General features: G+C 37.5%; 1 protein-coding gene across 1 annotated transcript in view; it reads right to left on the bottom strand.

Moving 5' to 3' along the window:
* LOC137988071 (QRFP-like peptide receptor) overlaps positions 1-4700 on the bottom strand; it is a 6539-nt gene extending 1839 nt beyond the window's left edge. Inside the window, exon 1 of the mRNA XM_068834129.1 lies at positions 4519-4700. The gene's annotated coding sequence lies outside the window, so the exon portion shown is untranslated. The remainder of the gene's footprint in view (positions 1-4518) is intronic.
* Positions 4701-9673: the final 4973 nt, after the last annotated feature.

The following is a 9673-nucleotide window of genomic DNA, read 5'->3' on the forward strand; positions in this document are numbered from 1 at the left end:
GGAAAGAGGTAATTCGGTAAGAAAATCGAAAGTAACAAACTAACCATTCTGATTGGCCAATAATCACAGATAACCAATCAAATGTGAGTCCTCTGCACAACTATCATAACTTTTCTTTTAATTTTCTTCCTGTATATTATCAATAACTAGCCACAACTTTTTTTCGTACAATTTGAAAAAGTTAACACTGGTAAATTTAAGACCTCTGGGCTAGTGCAGTTTAGTTGGTTTTTAAAAACCTTACAAGTTCTTTTTGTCCCAAATTGCACGAAAACATCGTGATTATTCGCATACACGCAATCTCGCTTTAAAGTGATGCACCGAATGCACTTCGTATTACTAACATTCCGTGCTAAAATGTATTTTACTGTGATCGTTTGATAATGCCGCTGAAAATGAAGTGACAGAGAGAAAACCAATACAAGCGGTCTCCCAGTGGCGCATTGACATCGAGCACAAAAGCTCGACGTCATGAGTCTGAATATTGATCCACTAGCGGACGCTATCTTTGAGAAGACATTGTTGAGGAAACAGCCTATGTTTCAACCCTATGTACACATTTCTGGCTTGTTTCCCGAGTTCGTCTGCTAAATGTCTAAAAGCACACACAAATTCATTGACTTTTGCATACCTTTTTCCTTGTAGGTTCTTTATAATCTACCCAAAATACTTCAATTCTGTTCTACGTCCCGTTAACTGAAACACCGAATCTATACCTGTTACACCTTTGTCAAATAGCGGAAATCGAAATGTTTTGACTATGTATAGTTTTCGAGAAACTTGGCTCTTTTCATCAAACGATATGTGCCAATAATTTAATACATATACACTACACTTTTTATTTGTCGAGTCCTTTAAATGTTCAAGTCCAAGTTCAAGATCATAAAATTCTTCTTATATGTTGCCGGTAAAATCCGTTCTCAGGTTGAATCCGTTTTAACCCAGGTTAAATTAGTGATCCTCATTTTCCCCAGTTTGAATACGCACTCAGATGGATTGAAGAAACTTTTTTGAAGCCTAAATTAAGCCTAGAGAAAAGTTAGGGTCAGGTTAGAATTAGTGTTGGTTTTTATACATAGATATCAATTGACTTACCATACAAAAGTAAGTTATAAAAAGAACTGTGTTGGGTTGCGCATGTTCGTCGTCGTACTGTAGTGGTGAAGACAGGACTATTCGGATCTGGAAGGTCCGAGCTCGTTCACCGGTTAAGTGAACAGTACAGTTCTTTGTTCCCTAACTTTGTTGTAATATTGACACTAAATCGATCAGTGTATGAATGCAGAAGCCGATAAGATGATATATATGAAACATTAAGAAGATGTGTTGAGATGCGTAAGACAGAGCTTGAGGGAAGGTATTGGTGTTTTCAATCCTATCAAGGTAGAGTGCATATTCAACCTGCGTAAAATGCAGATCACGAATTTAACCTATAAGGTAAAAACGGATTCAACCTGAGAATGGATTTGACCGACAACATTTTTGAAATAATAAGAGACTAAAATATTTGCATAAAAATCCGAGCAACGACAATAAGGTTTTAGAATACAAGAATAAAGCGCACATTAAGGTACGAAAAACGAATGAGAAAATTTTAACATTTCTTAAAGTTTGAAATTTTGAAATGTCAATAAAAAATGCCTTAGAGTACGAAAATAAAGAACAAAAGGAGATTAAGAGAAGAAAAGCGAAGGAGATGACAACGATTGGGGAAACTTGACAAACTGTTACAGCTTTGCACGAATATAGTCATCCTGTTTTTTTTAGTTTTATTCTCATTTCAAGTTAGTTTAAATTTTATTTACCGTTAGTTAAAAAACAAGTAGGTAAATGAAGTGATATATCTGGTGTCCGTCAAGGGAGTATATTAGGGCCACTTCTTTTCCTGTTGTATATAAGTGACTTCCCCCTAAATGTAAGCTGTAGTACAAAGCTTTTTGCTGATGACAGCGTACTTTATCGTAACAAGGCATCTGTAGATGACTGTGTTGAGTTTCAGGGTGGCCTGTCACGCTGAATCCCGAAAAGTGTAAGGCCCTACATGTTACCAAGTCTAAATGTCCTTTAGTTCATCAGTATGTGATAAATGAGAATAATCTGTCGGCTGTAGATAAACATAAGCATCTGGGTATTTGGATTGAACCTTCTTTAAGGTGGGACGCTCATATCAATTACATTGTTGGTAAGGCAAATCGAGTGTTGGGTCTAATAAGGAGAACATTTGGGCCCAAAGATCCTGTGGCAATTAAAACAGCTTTAGTTCGTCCTATTTTGGAATATGCCTGCCCAGTGTGGAACCCTTATTTGGTTAAACACATACACAGTATTGATTCCATCCAGCGTCGTGCTACTCGATTGGTATGTGGATCTGATAAACCTTACTCTGAAAGGCTCACTGAACTAAACTGGTCATCATTGGAGCTTAGAAGGAAACACTTCTGCTTGCTTCAGCTTTACAAGATAATTCATGGCTATTCTGATATTGACTATATACCGCATATGTGGATCTGACTGGCCCAACAAAAACTAGAAGTAACCATGACTTTATAAATTAGGCCTGAAGCAGCAAGGACAAACTATTTTAAATTTTAATTTTTTAACCGTTACGTTAATGACTGGAACTCTTTACCTAACTCAGTTATGCCTCCTTCCAGCTTGAGCTCGTTTAAAACTTTACTACTTAATTATCTTTGTAAACAGATAGATCTTTTATGTTTCGTACACATTGTGAAATTATATATTAGATATACTATTCTTAATTGTAAAGTTTTAACTTTTATTGTTGGAGAGCAGTTTTTATATGGAAATTCAGTTTCCCCCTATTGCTTTCCTTTACCTATTGTACTTTTGTATATATATTTTCTTTTGTACATTGGTAAGAAGCTTTATTAAACGTAAACTTATACCAACATTTTGTTGCCGTTTTTAACAAAAACCAGCTAACATGGCAACAGGAAACCGGTTACTGCAAAAAGATCATTTCAACTGGAGAAAAGACTTTCAAAGCAGGGCAAATAAGGTACAATGCGCGAAAGACGCTAAATTACTAACCTTGGACATACCTCTTTCAGTTTTCGTCTTGGGCAATTTGTCTATACCTTGCTTACCAAATTGGAAAACCAAGACTTAACATTAAATCAAGTTTAGGTTCAATGCGTAGGCTAACGACTGAAACGACTGAATGAGTCTGAAGAGAACTATCAAGGCCCAAAGGCAGCCGAGAGCTTCTTATACCTGGTAAGAGCTCTATCATTAGCAAATTAAGTGTACAACACAGCCTTTTTGACTTTATGTTATGCTTTCCCGCGCCAATTAATTTCTAATAGACGTAATAAAGATGTAAATCAACCTTGTTTTACACTCCAAAGTGCAAGTTACGACACCTTTTTATTTTTTCCAGTAAATTCAGTAACGTCATTGTGCTTCGCCCTCGCGCGAACAATTTATGTGAAAAAAATTACTAGTGAAAGTTAAGTTACGGAACTCGACCTCTATGAATAAAAGCCGATATATATTTTCTTCCAAGAAAACGTATTCGTGTTTACTAACTTTTTCTTAAACTTGCGTAATTGTGCTGAATGAAAAATTTGCTATAGAAGATAGAACCCGAGAGGAAGAAGTTTAGAGTAAGGTTAATTCACAAATTTGGTCACCTGTCCGGCATTGGACAATAACGCCTGCTCGAGGTCATGTTATTGATCGTCGGCATTTTACAAAAGAACTAACTGTTTCCCGCTTTCAAGTAATATGAAATGCGGTAATGAGAGTACATTCTAGTGTTTATTAAAAAAGACGAAAGGAAAATACCCGGCTGGATAGTAGTCGTCCGCTGAAAAAACAGTTGACAGTTGTACGCTATTCTTTAGCCAATGTACGCTGCGAATTATTGACATTTGTGACAGCCTGTACGCATGAATAAATATTTGATTGATCTGCATTAAGTGGGTTTTGACTGTTTTTTAACTGGTGCGCGGAAGAAAATTAAGTGGTGAACAATAAAGACAATAGAGTGGTTATGTATTGGCTTAAAAATCCGACCAAAAACAATAAGGTTTTAGAATACGAGAATAAAGCGCAAATTAAGTTACGAAAAGCGAATGAAAAAAAAATTAACATTTCTCAAAGTTTGAAATTTGAAATGTCAATAAAAAGTGCCTTAGAGTACCGACGAAAATAAAGAATAAAAAGAGGTTTAAGAGAAGAAAAGCGAAGGAGAAGACAACTATTGGGGAAACTAGACAAACTGTTATAGCGTTGCACGAATATAGTCATCCTGTTCTTCTTGGTTTTATTGTCATTTAAAGTTAGCTTAAATTTTATTTACCGTTTGTTCAAAAACAAGAACGTAAATGAAGTAATATTCCAACCTTTTGTTGCCGTTTTTTAACAAAAACCCGCCAAGATTGCAACAGGAAACCGGTTGCTGCAAAAACTCAATTTAACTGGAGAAAAGACTTTCAAAGCAGGGCAAATAAGGTACAGTAAGGTACAATGCTTTTAACATGCTAAATTACTAACCTTGGACACACCTCTTCCAGTTTTCGTCTTGGGCAATTTGTTGATACCTTGCTTACCAACTTGTAAAACCAAGACTTAACATTAAATCAATTTTAGGTTTTGGGTTGAAAAAGAAGAAGAAGAAGAAGTTTAAAGTAATATAAGGTTAATTCACAAAGGTGGTCACCTGTCCAGCTTGGGACAATAACGCCTCCACTAGGTCATGTTAACTCTGTTTCAACTAATATGTAATGAGGTAATGAAAGTACATTCTAGTGTTTATTTAAAAAGACGGGTCTGACATTTAGCCTTTAAACTTGATCAGTACATTGCGAAGACTGTCAAAAACTAGCTCGCGCAAACAGGTGAAAATTATTTTTTCCTGAAAAAGACCTGAGAATTCAAGTCCCTTCGAAAAAAATGCTAAAGTGAATTGTGAAGTGAGGAACTGACTAAAATATTGTGCTGTTTCACCTTAACAGAAAAAATAGAAGCTGTGTTTAAATTAATATATTTGTTGATGACTTCCTCTTCAGCTGCAAGGAGAATGTTTTTTGTGTTTAACCCACACTTGTCTTAAACGTTTGCCTAACTTCATGTCAAAACGAAAGTGCATCAATAAATTTTAACACATAATTTGCCTTATAATTGTGCTTGTCGCTTCTTATGTCGTCAGTGATATATAATAATAATACTAATAATAATAATGATAATTATTATTATTATTATTATTATTATTATTATTATTATGTTTCGGTTTCCTCTTCAGGTGCTTCATCGGTTTTTTCCTAAAATTTATCCAAGGTGACTGCGAGCCAAAACAATGCGGTTGTTTCGATTAAATAACTCAATTTAGATACAAAATAACAAGAGTATATTTTTAGATATTTAGAATGCTGCCTGAGAGGCTGCAAGTTTTACTATTTTTCTTTTATTTTTCAGTTCGAAAAATTTGCGTTCAATCAAGGCTTGGACATAATTTAATTAATTCGTCTCGAATTTCAATTTTTTGGTTCCGAGTTTCCTCAAATTGGCAAACGTTTAAGTTAACTTATAGTGAGGTACTAGGCCTAACATTTATATTTTTCCTACTTTTTATAAGACGGTCGAACAACACGACAATTGCTACAACTCCGAAATACAAGATCCTTCTACGACCTTTATCAAGAACAGCCCCTGGTGCACCCACACACACAATTACACATGGCATGTATCACGGTCTCGTTAACAAGCACAAAATACTATTTCTTCAATGCCCAATTGTTCTTTCCCTCTCAACCCCTCATTCCAAAAAACTGCTAGACTAAGTCCCCTGCGCCTAAAAAATACTGTCGCATGGTCTAAATAGGAATAGCCCAGAGATGCATTCAACTCGGAAAAAGTCAGAAGTGACATTCTATCGTTTACTGAATTCTGCGGGATAGAGTACACGGCAATGGCCTTCTTCCCTTTAGGGTCTTCATGATGGAATCTGCAACCGGCAGGTTTTTGCTTCTGATCTGCGCACCGCTTTGGTGTTCTTACGGCATTCCACCATTGCGCACGTGTGTCCTCATTGCGAAGAATGAGGAAGGCCTGAGGCTTTTTTTTTTACTTTCATGACCTCTCCCTGTAGAGGAGGGACAAATTCAGGCTGAACCTTTGGATTGTGAAAATGATACTCTGACTAATATTCCGTCGCATCAGATATGGTTCTTCCGAGTTTTTTGTAGTTTGGCTTGTGTGAGATATGGTAGCTGACCGTAAGAAGTATAAAGTTTACTTAAAAACACCTCTAACGTGTGCACTAGCGCGGGCACATTGATAAAATGGCGGATTTTCATTGGCTCCAAGCTTAATCCGTCAAGGAATGGTCACGTCGCCAACAATGCTATTGTCTTTGGCGACATGTACTTGCAGTGCTGAAATTCGCAAGACCGGGCATCAGAGATTAGCAAGTTGAGAACTGATTGACTGTAATTGGTTAAAAGTTTCTAGCTCTGTTGCTCCGCCGTTATTTTTACAAGGCGGTAAGAGCAAGAATTAAGCACTGACGACTCATACTCTACAACGAGCTGAAGCCCCCTTGGGAGTATCCGCTTGGTTTCGATCACTTGTTCGGCCTTGCTTTTCATGCTTACGCTCTTTACAGCACTCACTTTGTTTAGTTTATGCGTAAGGATATTAACAAATTTTAATTTCGAATTTTTATTAAGAAAGTGTCAAGACAAAAAAAGAGAAAACCAGAAGACAACTCTTTTTGTGATTACAAAAGATCAATGAAGTACTGGTTAGTCGCTCCGTGACTGACCCAAAATAGTAATCCCATTGGGAACAAGTTTTCATTTGCAACAATGAATATTCAAATTTGGATCCGTTTTCTGACATCAAAAAGTAAGTGCATATTACAATCCATTCAGTTAATTCGTTACGATCAGCATGCCGCAAACTGGCCGCGCGAAATTTGAGAATAGAGACTGAGGGAAAGCGTGTAAGAAGACCCGCTATTTTTTAAAAACCCGTTCGTCCACGAACGGGGCTTCTGATTGGGGCAGCACAGTCACAATAATTGACAGGTGACACATTTTCGAGCAAAATATTACTTGTTAGTTCTAGCGTGACGAAGACAATGGCGGAAGATGTGGAAGGTCTTGAATCGTGTGTTGAAGAGCGAATCGGGTCTCGGTTTTAAACTGAAAAGGATACAAGAACTGTCAATGCGCCATCTTTTAAAGGGACTAGGTCGCTCAATTTTAGGCAATTTCAGCATTGATTAAATGATTAAATGAATTAACTGAAATGACAAAATAATGGCTCAAGACTATAGAAGAACTCAAACAAAACACAGGAAAGATAAGAAGAGACAAGGATGGACAAAACTGGGGAGGATTAAAATGGATTGCATTTGGGTAAATTTCAAAAACGTCGGCCCACCTTTTTTCAAAATTTAATCAGTTTATATCAAAATGTCATTTAAACAGCTGGAAAATCATTCTTAGTTGTTATGTGGCCGTGATTTTGCAAATGAAAGAATACAATACATACAATACATACTTAATCGACCGCTCCCCATAGGGGCTTTTCAGGACCAATGAAACACAATCAACGAAACAACAGAACACAACAATTACAACTGTTAAGAATCCCAACTGGCAGGAGGCAAACCAGTTGGCTATTTACAAGTGCAGCCGGGAAGTTGAACCAGGGACAACCAGGAACAAATTCAACGAGTGGCCAGAGCGGGTCCTGAACCCGGGATTTCAGGATCTCAAGGCAAGCGCCCTAACCACTGGGCCACACTGCCTCCAGACTCTAGCTCTGCCAATTTGACATTTAGAGCTCATAACTAACAAAATTAAACAAAATTACCTAAAACAGCCTGACCTAGCCCCTTTAACCGTAAAGATGTAATGGCCGTTTTGCCAACAGGATTCGGAAAAAGTTTAGGGTGGCTCAAAACAGTTTCAACGCTTCCAAGTAACGCTCTTATTAGAAGAATCGGCACTATAACGCTGTATCATGTCTTAGCAATATTGTGCTACAAAATGAAACACGGATTATTGCTGAACAAGATGCAGTCATTATTGTGACATAATATGTCACCGTGGCAATGGGGAAGCCCTGTAAAAACACCCTTTATTTTGTCTTTAGTTGCTTATATCTCAAAAACTAACTCGGTAACCCCCATTTTTTTATTTCCGAAAAGTAATCAGAAGGGCAAGATGAAACTGTCTGCAAAGTTTAAAAAATTCTTTTGGGCAGATTCAGAGCCACCTTAATTCTGTGATTTTTTTAAGCTGGCTCTGAATCCACCAAACATAATTTTTTAACTTTGCAGAAAGTTTCATCTTGCCCTTCTGATTACTTTTCAGAAATAAAGCATGGGGGTCACCGAGTTCATTTTTTAAATATAAGAAACTAAAGACGAAATAAAGGGTGTTTTTACATGGCTTCTTCGTTGCCGAGGTGACGTGTTATGTCAAAAAAATGACACTGCATCTTGTTCAGCAATAATCCGTGTTTCCTTTGGTACCACAATATTGCTAATACTGGACACAGCGTTGTAGCGCTGATCCTTCCAATAAGAGCGTTACTTGGAAGAGTTGAGACTGTTTTGAGTCACCTTAATTTCTCAGATGTTTGTCATGACTTGCGGAGTTCGAAATAAAAGAAAACGAAGAACAGGCTTCTCGAGTATCATCATGATTTCCAGTACAAAGCGTCATACGCGATCAAGTAAGTGGTTGAGGTAAATTGTATGAGAATGACAGCCTGTGATTTAAATGAAAGACTGGACTGCTTGCTGGACGATACCCATCAAGGAAAATTCAACATTATTTACGCGTCAGCTGAAGCCGCTATGGAAAAGCAATTCTATAATTCACTAAAAGCAAAAGATTCGTGATTTAACATGACAGCGCTTATTGTCGACGCAAAGTTTGGGCTGGACTGAAGTAAGCTTTTCGTTTGCTTGAAATAGATACTTTATATTCACGCAGGATGAATTAGTAAAATGCCTGCGAACGATCAAAGTCAAGGAAATAGACCGTATTGTAGTCGTCAAATTTTCTGCTTACCTTGCCGAATGTAATCTGAAGCCTTATATCATGAATTGAGACAAGATGAAGACAACTACGCAGCTCCATTATCAAGCCTTCTTTTATTCTAAGAAAGCTGCTCCTTTGCACACTCATGCGATTTTTTTGAGTATTTTTACTTGCTATTTCATCTACGACTTCGTGATGATTGTGATGTTTACGGTCAAATAAACACTTGAAACCACTTGTTCGAACACAACAGTATATTTACTAAACAGACATGACGACTACAACATACAAAAGTCCTAGCTCCTAGACCGCGTGGGTCATTTGCATAAATGATTGACAAGTCTCAAAAACACTACATCTCTCCCTTTCTTGATGACGGACTTTGGAAACGCTCTTGAGCTCTTGTTTCCAGTTCTTATGCTCGATGGTCGCGGTTCTCACGCATTTTTCTAGTGTCATCATGAAACGTTCTGCCTCGCCATTTGCCCTTGGCCAGAGAGGCGTGATCTTGCGGTGTTGAAAGCCTAAATGCTTGAGCTCCACGCCGTTGAAGGGGGGTCCGTTGTCGCTCTTTAGCACTTCAGGAATCCCTTGTCTTGCGAAAATTGCGTCGAGCTTCGGGACTGTGGATCTGGCAGAAGTGGATGTGA

Source organism: Montipora foliosa, unplaced genomic scaffold, assembly GCF_036669935.1.
Source record: "Montipora foliosa isolate CH-2021 unplaced genomic scaffold, ASM3666993v2 scaffold_405, whole genome shotgun sequence".
Classification (NCBI taxonomy): Eukaryota; Metazoa; Cnidaria; class Anthozoa; order Scleractinia; family Acroporidae; genus Montipora; species Montipora foliosa.